Source organism: Triticum urartu, chromosome 4A, assembly GCF_056163025.1.
Source record: "Triticum urartu cultivar PI428250 chromosome 4A, HENAU_Tu73, whole genome shotgun sequence".
Classification (NCBI taxonomy): Eukaryota; Viridiplantae; Streptophyta; class Magnoliopsida; order Poales; family Poaceae; genus Triticum; species Triticum urartu.
The window spans coordinates 481,619,877-481,637,598 of NC_141876.1; positions in this window are offsets into that span (position 1 = coordinate 481,619,877).

The following is a 17,722-nucleotide window of genomic DNA, read 5'->3' on the forward strand; positions in this document are numbered from 1 at the left end:
GTCATGTTTGGTAGTCTCAAGTCATTGAAAGCATGCATGACCCACATCTCTCATTGGTTGATATGTCACGAAATAAGAAACAAGGAGGGAGTTAATGCACCGTGCCTAAGTATTTTGGGATTATTTGGTTTTCGTAAGGTGACTTACACAACATTTTTGTTTACATGCATTAACATTTTATTAGTTAAATCAAAGGTCAAAACTTGGCGCAAAATGCAAAGGGGACCAATAAACCAGTAAACATCAAACTTCTCTCGTTTGGCCCCAACTAGAGGTCCGGTGAGATGACTATACTGCACCGGCACGGAGGGGGGCGCAGCTTCATTGACTTACGGCAACTGCCTTTGGGTGAACGACACATGGCCCCAGGGGGTGGCTGGCCCACCTATCATACAGCCAAAGGCAGGTGCAGTAGAGGGCCGAGGAGTATTACAAAATCCTACGCACCTACGCACGCTAACCAAGGGCTGAGTGATCATTTGAATCACAAGATCAGTTGACTAGAAGCTACACTAGACCCATGGAGGCGATGAGCGCGAGCATCAGCCGGCTGTGCCAGATGGTCCACGATGCCGGCCTGCGGCCCGGCATCGAGGAACGTCTCCAGGTAGTATTGCTTGAGGCCGCCAGGGCGAGGGGCCGCTTGGACGACAGCATCGTCTCCTTGTTCGATGAGGTCCTCGTCGGTTTCCTCGACAAGTTCACCGTCGTCAAGAAGCTTGCGGACGACTTTGACGTAAGCCTCCGGCCGACGCGCCCAGGCTCTGCGATGCCCGCCACCCTCAATGGACACTATGGTAACAACCTCTTCGACGCACTGGTGGCCCTGCGACTGCCCGCCGTCGCGCCGGAGAATGTCCACCTCGAGGTCACGCTCGCCGCGCAGCGCCTGGCGCAGCAAGACACCATTGACATAATCACCCACGTCTACGCGCAAATCGTCCACAAGGACTACTACATGCAAGAGGAGGACGATAGGACGCTGGCCTTCTTGGAGCGCAGGGCAACCTTGGACAGCACTGTTCAGAAGCACGTTGAGCTCGCCGCCAACGCTGCTGCTCCTCACACGTCGGTTGGTGACCCGGCGCACTAGGGCGTGAGGATGTCGTTGAACGTTGATGGATCCGTATGTATTTTTATCTTTCCGTCAAATCCATGTAGTAGTATATGATACTACAGTAATTATCTTACCTTTCTCATCAACTTCATAATTTTCGTACGTACTCCATGCATGAACGGCGCCAGAACCAAACTTCTCATTACTCTAGGAAAAATCGTTATTTTCTATCTATCGGTCACGCCATGGAGCAGAACCAAATTTTACAATTTACGAGTTCAAAAGGAAAAGCCAGCCGTGTCCGCATCGCACCCCCACACGGTTGGTCCGGCACGCCGCTCAAGCGGGAATGCATGCGGTGTTGCATTTTCACTTACAAGTGGGACCGCAGTTGAGCAAACCGACTATCGGCAAACCCCCACCCCGCCCACCGCGCGATGTCTGAGAAAACAGGAGGGAGAAGAGATGGCTGTAGCACGGACTCCAAGAAAATTGGTGTCGGATGGGACTTGTGTGGGTGGCGTGTGCCATACTGGTAGACGTGAATGCTAGTTATGGCCCATGCCACCCCACTATATCCAGCCTATATCGAGGTACGTAGAACAAATTTCCTGCAGTCCGTGCTCAGCCCTCCTCTATCTCCCTTCTCAGCCAGCCAGCGGACGCGAGGAGCCCATCGTCTGTTTGCTCACATGCGGCCCCACATGTCAGTGAAAATGCAAGAGGACCCACTGAACCTGCACATCTTTCACCTCGACGTGCTAGTGATGAAAAACAAATCCAATAAAGATCTTCGGTGGCCACTTTTGGAGTTACTCAAGAGTAGTAAGATTCTATTTATTGTTTAACCCAAGATGCACATCTCGTGGCTTGAACTACCACTCTATTTTCTTTCATGGCACGACCTGGATGCTGGATGTCCCACGTGTCGGCAAAAGGAGGAAGAACCCGACCAAATCTTCGGTTCTGCTGTCGGATTAGACTAGTTGTGCTAACTTAAAAATTTTATTGTGTACTCCCTCCGTTCCAAAATATTTGACTTCCATTTGTCCAAAAATGGATGTACCTATATACTAAGACATGTCTACATACATATATATTTTGACAAATAGAAGACATGTATTGTGCAACGGAGGGAGTAGAATGGATGCAAGTTTTTGTATTGGGAAGAAGAGTACATCCATATATTGATAGAGCACAATTTAGTAGATGTTCTATCACTTTTAGCTAGCACAGAGGCTATAGATGAGATTAGTGCACTTGTTGATACTCCTACTAGAATAGAGGCTAGACATGAGACTAGATGCGAGGAAGCAACGTCTACTTCTTTACACTCGAAGAAGAAAGAAGCACGCAAGATCGAGCCTCCGCAGATCAACAATGAATGCATCGAGAAGGCACTAATCCAACTTACAAGAGTAGTAAAATGTATTCTTGTGGTTCTTGTTTTCTTTGGTCTTGCTTTTCTAGTCAAAATTATCGTTGGAGTTCATGCAAAACGGAGGTGCGTTTGGGGTCGTGCGTTGGAGTTGGCCTTACAAGTGGGACCGCAGTTAAGGGAATCGACTATCGGCAAACCCCCACCTCGCCCGCCGCGCGATGGCTGAAGTTAGAGAAACGACGAGGTTGAAGAGATTGCTCTAGCACAGACTCCAAGAAATAATATGGTGTCAGATGGATGTCGTTGTGGCGGCGTGTGCCGTACTCCTGGACGTGAATGCTTGTTCTGGCCCATGCCACCCTACTACTCCTACTACTTACTCCTACTATATAGTACTAGTATCAAGGATTCAAGGTGCTTGTTACGTACAACGAACACATTAACATATGGCTATAGTAAAAACACCCGCCTGACGCGCGAAGCATGTGAAGCTAGTACAAATAGTGTACTACTATTGTTGATTGGCCTCATCCGATAACCTGTTGCAATGCATGTACAATTATGTATTCGGAAAATATTTTTTTGCCTCGTCGCACCACTCACTCAGAGAAGCGACTCGAAAGCCATTCATAAATTTAGTAAGTTTATCACAGGCATATCATTTTATTACATACAACAGGTCATCAACCCACATCGACAACGAGGATACATTAGAAATACTAAAGTTTTCACCACACAACAAATAACAAGCAATGAAATGAACTTCAACTCAACCATTCCTCGGTGTTGGAAACGCTTGCTTTGAACCACAAGTGATTCTCTGGGACGGGCCATCGATTGTCGATCTGGAAACCAATGCATGACTGATCATCCAAGCTGAAGCGGCCTACTATATCCCTACCAGGGTAGGGAACCACACAAATGTACGAGGTATAGACATAGTTGCTTCTCATAAATGGAACTGTTAACATTGTGTCAACAGCAGTTGGATCGCCTTTCACCATCATCGGATAGTTTTGTCCAAGGAAGAGCGAGTTTTCTCCAAGACTATCAATTCTGTACCAGGGAGAAGGAGTTGGCGCTAGCACACTAGTATCCATCCCGAATACCATGCAATGGGTGTTGGAATAGTTCTGGAGAGTGCGACCATGGGAGACACCTTCTTCCTTAGCAGTAACATCATCAGTGGGCTATATACACACAAGAAGAGGTGATCCATCAGAATTAGTTGCCAGGCGCCACAGAGTATATGGGCGCTGCTCGTCCTCATGCTCGTGATCATCACCATCGTCATCTCCCCCTTGGTTATAAAATTTTTCAAGTATAGGTGGTGGGATGTTCACAGGACCTTGGAAACACAAGAAGAAGGTTAATTAGTAAAGGGAAACTTGCTAACCCGCATGCATGTGGATGAAACAATTATAATTACGGTGGAAGACAAACGTACCGAAACTATGAGGATGCCATGCAAAAACAGTGCCACGAGTGGTGGCAGCAAACACAAGGCCCTTGTATTGAATTGCATCACAGTACTCATCCGTGTACAGAAACTGATTTTTGAGCAATATCCATCGAGTGAAACCATCAAGGACGGCAACAAGCTTGTCGAAGATAGCAACAACATCATAGTTGCTGTAATTCCAAGAGCGGTTGGGAACTCGACAAATTGCTATCTTTCATAGAATACAGTCACCATGATCGTATTTGAACGTGCGTACATTACCGGTGTGCTCAACCTCTAGGCAGTGTGCTGAGATTTTTGGAAGTGGAACCCGGTGACGAGTGTACACATTCACAAGTTCCCACTCGCAGTTGGACCCAATGTAAACAACCCAATCTCCATTTGCGCCCGCCCAAGCCTTGCCCTCAAGCGATGGCATCTTAACATCATACGTATCATTATCAAGCGGCATCAACTTGCACAGGGTGAGGCCTCCGTCGTGCCGGCGCCAGTCATCATCAGGGTCACGGCGAAGAAGATAGGGGAGATGAAACCGCTCCTTGACTCTTGGGTTCTTTGTAATGATGTTATTAGTTGAGTCGAGAATGGGCTTGAATGAACCTGCCATGCTAGCCGAGGTGATGACGTCGCACCGATCAATGAGTTCCTCCACCACGTCATCTTTCAGATCGGGGCAAGAATAACGGGGGTGTTTCCAGCCTGTTCCCTCCATGGAGAAGACGATCGAACAATGGCAGAAGAAAGGGTGAAGGGCTGAAGGAAAATGGAGGAAGGAGAGGAAGAGCGTGCGACAGCAGTTCCAAATCGAGAGGGAAAGGCAAAGAGTCGCTGGACGGTTGCGAGTTTGCCACTGTTCACGAAGAGGCGCCCCGGCCTACACGTCCATTCGGAAATACTCCTACTCGCCATCGTCTCACTGATATGTTGGAACGGGACCACATGTCAACGAAACATGGTGTGTAATTTCTCGTGCAAAATGCGATCTGGCCGTGTTGGCCCGACGTGCCGCATTAGTTATCGACCTTTATTTTTTTAATGGTGTGTCGATCAGTTTTGAAGCACGACTAACTGGTACTGTATGCAAAGAAAATATAAACTACTCTACCACTACTCCACCTCGAGTACTAGTAGTATAAAAAAGATATATAGGCTAGAGCTTGAGTGCTTTCTTGCTAAGGGCTGCCCACTTGCTTCTCACACTACCACCCTCTCTCCAGATCTAAAAAAGGCGGCCCCTCTCTCCCTCCTCACCGGTGGTCACAGATCCGCCAGGGAAGAAAAGGACGTGCAACGTTGACGCACTCATCGTCGGCGAGCGAGGTCACGCACTGACGACAAGGCCGTCCTCTCAGACCTAGCGCCCGCGCGGGATGGCCTTCGTCCCCAAGCTCGCTGCCATAGTGTGTGCGGAGGACGACGACCACGAGCTAAGCCACTTCCCGCCGACCCTCGGGTATGCTACCTCTTTTCGAACCATAACCTTGTTCTATTGCCCCATCTGCCACGTCGTTGCATGTGGATCTTTTTCCACTCCACCATCTTCCCAATTTACTATCCTCTGCTCTGCTGGCCATGCAGATGAAAACCATAATTTTCACTATTAAAGGAAACCCTACTTCATGCAGACTAATCCATGTCTGGGTTGAATAAGGAAAGGAAGGGAGACTGTACTGTCCAAGAGAGTAGGCATCGAACCCGCATCTAGGTTGAAAAGGGGAAAATCAATAGCTAAGGAACGAGTCTCGTGTCTCTTGGTTGAAGAAGGGTAGAAAGGCATGACAATGCAATAGAGAATGACCAGGTCGATCGGTTTGTTGTCCTCGCATAGGAAAAAGGTGGCTAAAGAGAGCAAACATGGGACGTAATCCACATATGCTGCCTGGATATTTGTTGCTCTGGCCGCAGCCCATCAGTCGGCCCACCTGGCGGCCCAGCGCTGTGCTGGCCCATTCCAGCCAGCTGCTTCGTCTCTGCCAGGCAGGCAGAGAGCTGACGCCGGCGGGCGCGAGCTCACCACGGCGCCAGCAGCTTGCCGCGTCACGCGCCTGGACGCTGGATAGGCTCCACGTCGCCGCCCCGACCCCGCGGACACCTCACTCGCCCCCCTGCCTCTCTCCCTCGCTCTCCCGCACCATGGCCGACGCACCTGTCGCCGTCTCACCGCCGTAGTCGCGCTCTCCGTCGTCCCCACGCCGGGCCACCCTGTCCGGAAGCTCCGCCGCCCTCCACTCCTTCGAGCAAGCCGAGCCCCGAGCGCTCGCTTGCCCCGCAGCCTCTGCAACAACCTCGCCCGACTCCGCCATCGCCGGAGATCCTCTTCATCGTCGCCACCGCATCAGCTCGTCCCCGACGGCGCCGTCCATCTCTACGTGACCGCCGTGAGCCCAGCTCCGTCCTCCCCCTCTCCATTAACCCCCTCCTGCACCGTGTGCACCGTACCACGCTCACCCGAGCACCCGCCGCCGCCGAGCTCGTCGCCGACGTGTCTCCGGCCACCCACCGGCCACACCATTGCGACCAACGCACTCACCGCACCCGCAGGAGCCCGTAGCACCATTCGACGCGCCTCGCCGTGCCCCGCAGCCTCGGTTTCGGCCTCGCCCGAACACCGGCGGCCGCCAAGGTCCTCGCCGGCGACGTTTCCGGCCACCCTAGCTCCACCCACTGCCACCACTTGATGCGGCTTGCTCCCAGCTATGCGTAGATGCTCTCCGCCGTCGTTTTGGTTGCCGGAGCACGAAACCTGCAGCCCTCCGTCGCGTCTGGCCTCGCCGGCGGCTAAACGCCGGCGAGTTTGACTCAGTTTGACCCCTGTGTGGGCCCAGGTAGACCCCCCTGAGTCTATGACAGGTGGGGCCGGTCTGCTAATTAGTTTAGGATTAGTTTTAACTAAATTTAATTAGTTTAGTCACTGACATGTGGGCCCAGTCCCCACTAACAGCTAATTAGTGTTAATCTAATTCTGTTAACTAGTTGTGTCACTGACAGAGAGGGCCCACCAGTCAGGTTTGACCTGGCCGACCCAGTTGACCGCTGACGTCACACCTATGTCATGCTGACGCATTAATTCAATTACTGGATTTATTCTTTAATAGGAAATTCCAGAAAATAGTCAAAACTTCTAGAAATCATAGAAAATCAACCATAGCTCCAAATGCAAAGATTTATATATGAGAAATGATCAGAAAAATTCAATCTATCCATCTGTAATGGTTTCATGCATGACAAAACAAGTTTACCTTGCTGTTTAAACAGAATAAGGTAATGCACTAATAAGGCCATGTTTAATGAGCTAATATTTGAATCTTTGATTCAAATGAGTTCATCCCCTTCTGTTTTATCTTGCATTAGGCCCAGACACTTTCATCTTGCCATGTCATAGCATGCATCATATTGTTGCATATTGCCATGTGTTGATTATGTTCGGTGTGTCTTTCGTGGTAGGTTCTGCCTCCGAGGATAACCCCGAGTATCCGTCTGAAGGGCAGTACCCTACTACCTCTGCAACAGGCAAGCAACCCATTGATCATTCCGATACAAACCCATGTTCTCGCTTCTGCTCTTGTTTACTGCATTAAGACAACGCGATTCAAACTGCTGTGTGCTACGGTAGTTGAACCCTTATCCTCTGCATGACCTGTCATTGCCACAGTAACTAGATGAAACCCACTAGCATGTGTAGGAGTTGATTGAGCCATGTATGTGATTCCTACCTTGCTATGCCTGCTATGCTTAGAGTTGTGTCAGGTCTGGTTCATCTGGGTGATGGGCTAGAGTGAAATGCTTATGTCGATAATGTGAGGGATGTGTTGAACATGTTTTGGTAAAGGTATCGATGAGAGGCCATGTAGGAGTACATGGTGGGTTGTTTCATTGAAGCCGTCCATAAGAACTGAGATCTGTATGCGTGATTTAAGATTCAGTTACTACCACACATTGGGCCCTGAAATATGACCCCGCTCGACTTACTAACCCATCTCGTCCTCTGTCCAGGAGTTGCAAATAGTTTCTGGTGTTTGTAGGTTATGTGTTGGCGGCCGTGCGTAGCGCTGACCCTAGGGGTGGGCTATGATGCGGTAGATACTCCGTGGCACGGTGTACCGAGTCGCCCGTTTGGTGTCTCGGGAACCCTGTACACATCGTTTGGGGCCGTTGAGGACACCCCGGACGGATTTCCTTGCAGATGGAACCTGAATAGGCGATAAACCTGGACTAGAGACTTGTGAGGTTAGTCAGGTCGTGGTCTACACCCACGTCGGTTTTCGCTTGAAGTCTGCCGAGCACATGCCGTGTGCAGACGCTAAGTGGTGGAAACATGTGTGACAAAGTACACCCCTGCAGGGTATAAAACTATTCGAATAGCCGCGTCCGCGGTAAAGGACTACTTGGTTGCCTATACAGTTCATAGACAAATTAATGGATACTACTAAAAGACTCAAGATAAGTGTGAGTACCGAGGATGGCCCTCTCGTAGGATGATGAGGGAGGATCCACGGTGGAGTATTGTGTTGGTGAGTAGTGGACTCGTGTGCGAAAACTATTTTACTAGTGAAGTTCCGTAGGATAGCTTAGCCAAGAGTCAAAGCTGGCTTGCTGCAATAACACCACCACCTTGTTGAGAATGAGCATGTATATTAGGTTCTGATGTAAGACTTGCTGAGTACCTTTGTACTCATGTTTGCTTAATTACTATTTTCAGACGACAACACCGCCCCCTCCGATGGGTTCTACGTAGACCTTGACATCGACGAGTGACTAGCCACCCAGGTGGTGATCCTGGCCATGGAGGGCCCTATGTAGATAGACAGGCTTCGAGAAGCCTTCTTTCTTTCTAGAGTCTGTACTCAGACTAGTTGCTTCCGCATGTGCTTGTATGATTGTATGACTTGAGTGTCGGGTCATGTGACCCCTATCTGTATGAACATGTTATGTATGGCTCTCTGGAGCCTTTAAATAAAGTACTTGAGTTGTAGAGTTTTGTTGTGATGCCATGTTGTATGTACTCATATCGGGCATATTGTGTGTATGATTGAAATGCTTGGTATGAGTGGGATCCGACAATCTAGTTGTTTATCCTTGGCAGCCTTTCTTATGGGGAAATGTAGTCTAGTGTTCCTCGAGCCATAGTAGTCCACTACAGCCTGGTTCACCGGAGTCCTGCTAGCCCAGCACTACTGCTCAGGACACTTGACTGGCCGGCATGTGTTTCACTTCGTTCCTATGTCTGTCCCTTCGGGGAAATGTCATGCGGTGACTTCCGGAGTCCTGCCTAGCCTGCTACAGCCCGGGTTCCCCGGAGTCCTGTTAGCCCAGTGCTACAGCCCGGAATTACTCGCTGATGACCGACATGCTCGATGTGATTCATGTATGCCTGTCTCCATAGGTCTGTGCCGCTTTGGGTTCACGACTAGCCATGTCGGCCCGGGTTCTTTGTCATATGGATGCTAGCGACACTATCATATACGTGAGCCAAAAGGCGCAAACGGTCCCGGGCCATGGTAAGGCAACACCCGTGGGATACCGTGCGTGAGGCCGCAAAGTGATATGAGGTGTTACCGGCTAGATCGATGTGGCTTGGAATCGGGGTCCTGACACGTCCACACCCAATCTTGGTGTTCCGTGCAATGCACGGGCATCTACGCACGGGAAATTATGTCGAACAGGTCTAGTTGTAAGAAGGCTAGCTCTACAGCCATGATGATAGTGACTGCAGATGGTGAGGCTGACTGTGGTATGCTGAACATGGCGCCTATACTCAGGTGTCATCTCCGGCGCATGGCCTTGTAACTTCACTTTGAGGAGCAGCACGTAATAATTTGACCAACGGATAGTACAGTGCTAGTACTCCTACTACTACTCCTACATTGGTAGTACTACTACTAGTACTAGTAGCACCACCGTCTGGATTTAGGAGTACTACCACGTCCATATGGATTTTAGTATTTGACTAGCAATATCTAGTAATGCATGTCACCAAAAATGTACTACTTCCTCTGTAAATAAATACATGGTGTTTTATTCCTATCGGCGAGAGAACTTAATGTTTTTTGCTACTCCTAACTAGAGTACTAATAGGATTACATGCAATGAACTAAACACTGCATGTCATGTTTGGTAGTCTCAAGTCATTGAAAGCATGCACGGCCCACATCTCTCATTGGTTGATATGTCACGAAATAAGAAACAAGGAGGGAGTTAATGCACTCTGTCTAAGTATTTTGGGATTATTTGGTTTTCGTAAGGTGGCTTACACAACATTTTTGTTTACATGCATCAACATTTTATTAGTTAAATCAAAGGTCAAAACTTGGCACAAAATGCAAAGGGGACCAATAAACCAGTAAACATCAAACTTCTCTCGTTTGTCCCCAACTAGAGGTCCGGTGAGATGACTATACTGCACCGACACGGAGGAGGGCGCAGCTTCATTGACTTACGGCAACTGCCTTTGGGTGAATGACACGTGGCCCCAGGGGGTGGCTGGCCCACCTATCATACAGCCAAAGGCAGGTGCAGTAGAGGGCCGAGGAGTGTTACGAAATCCTACGCACCTGCGCATGCTAACCAAGGGCTGAGTGATCATTTGAATCACAAGATCAGTTGACTAGAAGCTACGCTAGACCCATGGAGGCGATGTGCGCGAGCATCAGCCGGCTGTGCCAGATGGTCCACGACGCCGGCCTGCGGCCCGGCATCAAGGAACGTCTCCAGGTAGTATTGCTTGAGGCCGCCAGGGCGAGGGGCCGCTTGGACGACAGCTTCGTCTCCTTGTTCGATGAGGTCCTCATCGGTTTCCTCGACAAGTTCACCGTCGTCAAGAAGCTTGTGGACGACTTTGATGTAAGCCTCCGGCCGACGCGCCCAGGCTCTGCGATGCCCACCACCCTCAATGGACACTATGGTAACAACCTCTTCGACGCACTGGTGGCCCTGCGACTGCCCGCCGTCGCGCCGGAGAATGTCCACCTCGAGGTCGCGCTCGCCGCGCAGCAAGACACCATCGACATAATCACCCACGTCGCGCAAATCGTCCACAAGGACTACTACATGCAAGAGGAGGACGATAGGACGCTGGCCTTCTTGGAGCGCAAGGCAACCTTGGACGGCACTGTTCAGAAGCACGTTGAGCTCGCCGCCAACGTTGCTGCTCCTCACACGTCGGTTGGTGACCCGGCGCACTAGGGCGTGAGGATGTCGTTGAACGTTGATGGATCCGTATGTATTTTTATCTTTCCATCAAATCCATGTAGTAGTATATGATACTACAGTAATTATCTTACCTTTCTCATCAACTTCATAATTTTCGTACGTACTCCATGCATGAACAGCACCAAAACCAAACTTCTCATTACTCTAGTCAAAATCGTTATTTTCTATCTATCGGTCAAGCCATGGAGCAGAACCAAATTTTACAATTTACGAGTTCAAAAGGAAAAGCCTGCCGTGTCCGCGTCGCACCCCCACACGGTTGGTCCGGCACGCCGCTCAAGCGGGAATGAATGTGGTGTTGCATTTTCACTTACAAGTGGGACCGCAGTTGAGCAAACTGACTATCGGCAAACCCCCACCCCGCCCACCGCGCGATGGCTGAGAAAACAGGAGGGAGAAGAGATGGCTGTAGCACGGACTCCAAGAAAATTGGTGTCGGATGGGACTTGTGTGGGTGGTGTGTGCCGTACTGCTAGACGTGAATGCTAGTTATGGCCCATGCCACCCCACTATATCCAGCCTATATCGAGGTACGTAGAACAAATTTCCTGCAGTCCGTGCTCAGCCCTCCTCTATCTCTCTTCTCAGCCAGCCAGCGGACGCGCGGAGCCCATCGTCTGTTTGCTCACATGCGGCCCCACATGTCAATGAAAATGCAAGAGGACCCACTGAACATGCACATCTTTCACCTCGACGTGCTAGTGATGAAAAACAAATCCAATAAAGATCTTCGGTGGCCGCTTTTGGAGTTACTCAAGAGTAGTAAGATTCTATTTACAGTTTAACCCAAGATGCACATCTCGTGGCTTCAACTACCACTCTATTTTCTTTCATGACACGACCTGGATGCTGGATGTCCCACGTGTCAGCAAAAGGAGGAAGAACCCGACCAAATCTTCGGTTCTGCTCTTGGATTAGACTAGTTGTGCTAACTTAAAAAATTTATTGTGTACTCCCTCCGTTCCAAAATATTTGACTTCCATTTGTCCAAAAATGGATGTACCTATATACTAAGACATGTCTACATACATATATATTTTGACAAATAGAAGACATGTATTGTGCAACGGAGGGAGTAGAATGGATGCAAGTTTTTGTATTGGGAAGAAGAGTACATCCATATATTGATAGAGCACAATTTAGTAGATGTTCTATCACTTTTAGCTAGCACAGAGGCTATAGATGAGATTAGTGCACTTGTTGATACTCCTACTAGAATAGAGGCTAGACATGAGACTAGATGCGAGGAAGCAACGTCTACTTCTTTACACTCGAAGAAGAAAGAAGCACGCAAGATCGAGCCTCCGCAGATCAACAATGAATGCATCGAGAAGGCACTAATCCAACTTACAAGAGTAGTAAAATGTATTCTTGTGGTTCTTGTTTTCTTTGGTCTTGCTTTTCTAGTCAAAATTATCGTTGGAGTTCATGCAAAGCGGAGGTGCGTTTGGGGTCGTGCGTTGGAGTTGGCCTTACAAGTGGGACCGCAGTTAAGGAAACCGACTATCGGCAAACCCCCACCTCGCCCGTCGCGCGATGGCTGAAGTTAGAGAAACGACGAGGTTGAAGAGATTGCTCTAGCACAGACTCCAAGAAATAATATGGTGTCATATGGATGTCGTTGTGGCGGCGTGTGCCGTACTCCTGGACGTGAATGCTTTTTCTGGCCCATGCCACCCTACTACTCCTACAACTTACTCCTACTATATAGTACTAGTATCAAGGATTCGAGGTGCTTGTTACGTACAACGAACACATTAACATATGGCTACAGTAAAAACACCCGCCCGACGCGCGAAGCATGTGAAGCTAGTACAAATAGTGTACTACTATTGTTGATTGGCCTCATCCGATAACCTGTTGCAATGCATGTACAATTATGTATTCGGAAAATATTTTTTTGCCTCGTCGCACCACTCACTCAGAGAAGCGACTCGAAAGCCATTCATAAATTTAGTAAGTTTATCATAGGCATATCATTTTATTACATACAACAGGTCATCAACCCACATCGACAACGAGGATACATTAGAAATACTAAAGTTTTCACCACACAACAAATAACAAGCAATGAAATGAACTTCAACTCAACCATTCCTCGATGTTGGAAACGCTTGCTTTGAACCACAAGTGATTCTCTGGGACGGGCCATTGATTGTCGATCTGGAAACCAACGCAGGACTCATCATCCAGGCTGAATCGGCCTACTATATCCCTACCAGGGTAGGGAACCACACAAATGTCCGAGGTATAGACACAGTTGCTTCTCATAAATGGAAATGTTAACATTGTGTCAACAGCAGTTGGATCGCCTTTCACCATCATCGGATAGTTTTGTCCAAGGAAGAGCGAGTTTTCTCCAAGACTATCAATTCTGTACCAGGGAGAAGGAGTTGGCGCTAGCACACTAGTATCCATCCCGAATACCATGCAACGGGTGTTGGAATAGGTCTGGAGAGTGCGACCATGGGAGACACCTTCTTCCTTAGTAGTAACATCATCAGTGGGCTATATACACACAAGAAGAGGTGATCCATCGGAATTAGTTGCCACGCGCCACAGAGTATATGGGTGCTGCTCGTCCTCAAGGTCGTGATCATCACCATCGTCATCTCCCCCTTGGTTATAAAATTTTTCAAGTATAGGTGGTGGGATGTTCACAGGACCTTGGAAACACAAGAAGAAGGTTAATTAGTAAAGGGAAACTTGCTAACCCGCATGCATGTGGATGAAACAATTATAATTACGGTGGAAGACAAACGTACCGAAACTATGAGGATGCCATGCAAAAACAGTGCCACGAGTGGTGGCAGCAAACACAAGGCCCTTGTATTGAATTGCATCACAGTATTCATCCGTGTACAGAAACTGATTTTTGAGCAATATCCATCGAGTGAAACCATCAAGGATGGCATCAAGCTTGTCGAAGATAGCAACAACATCATAGTTGTTGTAATTCCAAGAGCGGTTGGGAACTCGACAAATTGCTATCTTTCATAGAATACAGTCACCATGATCGTATTTGAACGTGCGTACATTACCGGTGTGCTCAACCTCTGGGCAGTGTGCTGAGATTTTTGGAAGTGGAACCCGGTGACGAGTGTACACATTCACAAGTTCCCACTCGCAGTTGGACCCAATGTAAACAACCCAATCTCCATTTGCGCCCGCCCAAGCCTTGCCCTCAAGCGATGGCATCTTAACATCATACGTATCATTATCAAGCGGCATCAACTTGCACAGGGTGAGGCCTCCGTCGTGCCGGCGCCAGTCATCATCAGGGTCACGACGAAGAAGATAGGGGAGATCAAACTGCTCCTTGACTCTTGGGTTCTTTGTAATGATGTTATTAGTTGAGTCGAGAATGGGCTTGAATGAACCTGCCATGCTAGCCGAGGTGATGACGTCGCACCAATCAATGAGTTCCTCCACCACGTCATCTTTCAGATCGGGGCAAGAATAACGGGGGTGTTTCCGGCCTGTTCCCTCCATGGAGAAGACGATCGAACAATGGCAGAAGAAAGGGTGAAGGGCTGAAGGAAAATGGAGGAAGGAGAGGAAGAGCATGCGACAGCAGTTCCAAATCGAGAGGGAAAGGCGAAGAGTCGCTGGACGGTTGCGAGTTTGCCACTGTTCACGAAGAGGCACCCCAGCCTTCACGTCCATTCGGAAATACTCCTACTACTCGCCATCGTCTCACTGATATGTTGGAACGGGACCACATGTCAACAAAACATGGTGTGTAATTTCTTGTGCAAAATGCGATCTGGCCGTGTTGGCCCGAGGTGCCGCATTAGTTATCGACCTTTATTTTTTTAATGGCGTGCCGATCAGTTTTGAAGCAAGACTAACTGGTATTGTACGCAAAGAAAATATAAACTACTCTACCACTACTCCACCTCGAGTACTAGTAGTATAAAAAAGATATATAGGCTGGAGCTTGAGTGCTTTCTTGCTAAGGGCTGCCCACTTTCTTCTCACACTACCACCCTCTCTCCAGATCTAAAAAAGACGGCCCCTCTCTCCCTCCTCACCGGTGGTCACAGATCCGCCAGGGAAGAAAAGGACGTGCAACATTGACGCACTCATCGTCGGCGAGCGAGGTCACGCACTGACGACAAGGCCGTCCTCTCAGACCTAGCGCCCGCGCGGGATGGCCTTCGTCCCCAAGCTCGCTGCCATAGTGTGTGCGGAGGACGACGACCACAAGCTAAGCCACTTCCCGCCGACCCTCAGGTATGCTACCTCTTTTCGAACCATAACCTTGTTCTATTGCCCCATCTGCCACGTCGTTGCATGTGGATCTTTTTCCACTCCACCATCTTCCCAATTTGCTATCCTCTGCTCTGCTGGCCACGCAGATGAAAACCATAATTTTCACTATTAAAGGAAACCCTACTTCATGCAGACTAATCCATGTCTGGGTTGAATAAGGAAAGGAAGGGAGACTGTACTGTCCAAGAGAGTAGGCATCGAACCCGCATCTAGGTTGAAAAGGGGAAAATCAATAGCTAAGGAACGAGTCTCGTGTCTCTTGGTTGAAGAAGGGTAGAAAGGCATGACAATGCAATAGAGAATGACCAAGTCGATCGGTTTGTTGTCCTCGCATAGGAAAAAGGTGGCTAAAGAGAGCAAAAATGGGACGTAATCCACATATGCTTTCTGGATATTTGTTGCTCTGGGCAACCATACCTCCCTCACCACTCTGCGTCCGTGGAGGTGCATCGTACTAGTGCGCCCACTGTCCGAATGGGCCTCCCATGCTCTTATTGCCACTTTTTTTCCTGTTAGTATAACGCCAGCAGTCAAGTCAAGCAATGCTACTGCTAAAGTGATGCCACATTTAACTAATGCCGCTCTCAGTCTAATGCCACCGATAAATTTAAGCAATGCCATTTAATGTCACTGGATTATTTCAGGGTTACTGTTGATTTTGGATGTATTAAAGATTTTTCAGCTAAGGCATTCTAATGCTGTTGCATAGCCAGTATACCAACGATGAAACTTGTTACTACCTTCAGATTTTTGCACTGTTAATGCTTATAGATTACATACCTCACTTTCATGAGATAAGTTAATTTTTTTGTACAATGTCACCAAAATGCCAAGGCGCTGATGTCATTTTATTTTGGTTAAACTGCACAGACAATTATGAAGACAAGAGGAAAGGTCAAGAGTGGGCACCTCCTCCTCCGGCTGTTCTCTTGATTCGTTCGATCATGTTTTTATGTTTGATCGATTATCAAGATTGGGATAGCAATTTTTAAGGTCCCCCGACTTCGAAATGATATTTACCTTGGAGGTACATGGTTTGCAATTTTTTTATACTGTCATTAGTTAATAATGCTAGTTACCTTCAGACTTTTGTATTTGGTTTAATGCTCATGTAGAGCTAGTATACCAATCCTGAAACTTGTTACCTTTACATTTTGTATTGTTAATTCTTATACAAACCTTCCAGTGCTAGAGTTTATTGAAATCTGTTCAGTAAAACCATTGTACTGTACCCTGTAATAAACTAACTACTCTACTGTTGCACTAGCCACTGGATTAGTGTATATTTGTAGTATTCGAATGGTGTTGCATTAGCGTATGGACATAAATAAAGTGTGGCAAGCTTTCCCAGATATGTGCTCAAGAAAACTACTACCTATTTTTCTAAATACTAGACGTTTGGGTACTTTAAATTGAACCACGAAAACGTCTTATATTAAGGAACAAAGTGTGTAGAGTTCACTCAAATTATCCCGGTAAAGCTAGCCACACCTTTGTTAAAATTAATGTTCATTATGTTATCGGAGGAGGTCTGTATGTTTCTCTCTAATGCCTGTCGACTACATACCTAACATCATGATGTAATGTTAAGTCATTTCCTTTTGTACAATGTCACTGAATTGTCAAGGCGGTGATGGCATTTTATTTTAGTAGAACTGCACAAAATTTGCTTAAAAGAAGAGGAAAGGTCAGGAATGGCTCAGTTTTTCAGAAAAACTATGTATGCCTTCCTGACATCAGCCGCTGTTGCTTTATTTATTCCTTCAAACAGGTGGTTAGAAATAGTCTTGCTACCTTTTCCCATTATGAAATTGGAATGCTTATATTTGTGAGTCTGTGCTTCAACTAGTGCCACTTTTAGAGTAATCACACTTTCAATATCTATGCAAACAGGGATGCTCGATTTTAGTGGAACTGCACAAAAAGTCCAAATGGTTCAACATTAGGAGCATGTTTTTTTCCAAACCTTTATATCCAATTGGTGGCACTATGAGCTGTTCATTACGAAGGTACATGGTTTGCCACTATCTTGCTACTCTTTTTGTACTATCATTAGATAGTAATACTAGTGGTTTGCATGTGAATTTATTGGCAGGGTGGACCTACATTGGAGGTGCAGGACATGATTCAATGATTGGATGCTCAATTTCGGTTGTATTGATTTCACCTCTTCCATCACTGCGAACATGGATATCCTTGGTCTGATGAAGAATAGGCGCTATATTTCTGCTTTGAACCAGCAAATCAATTCAGTATGAAATTGTCCAGGGAAAAACATAACTGTATCAGATTGTCCAGTGCAGAACATGACAGATGCTAAGCGGAAGAGACATGTTTA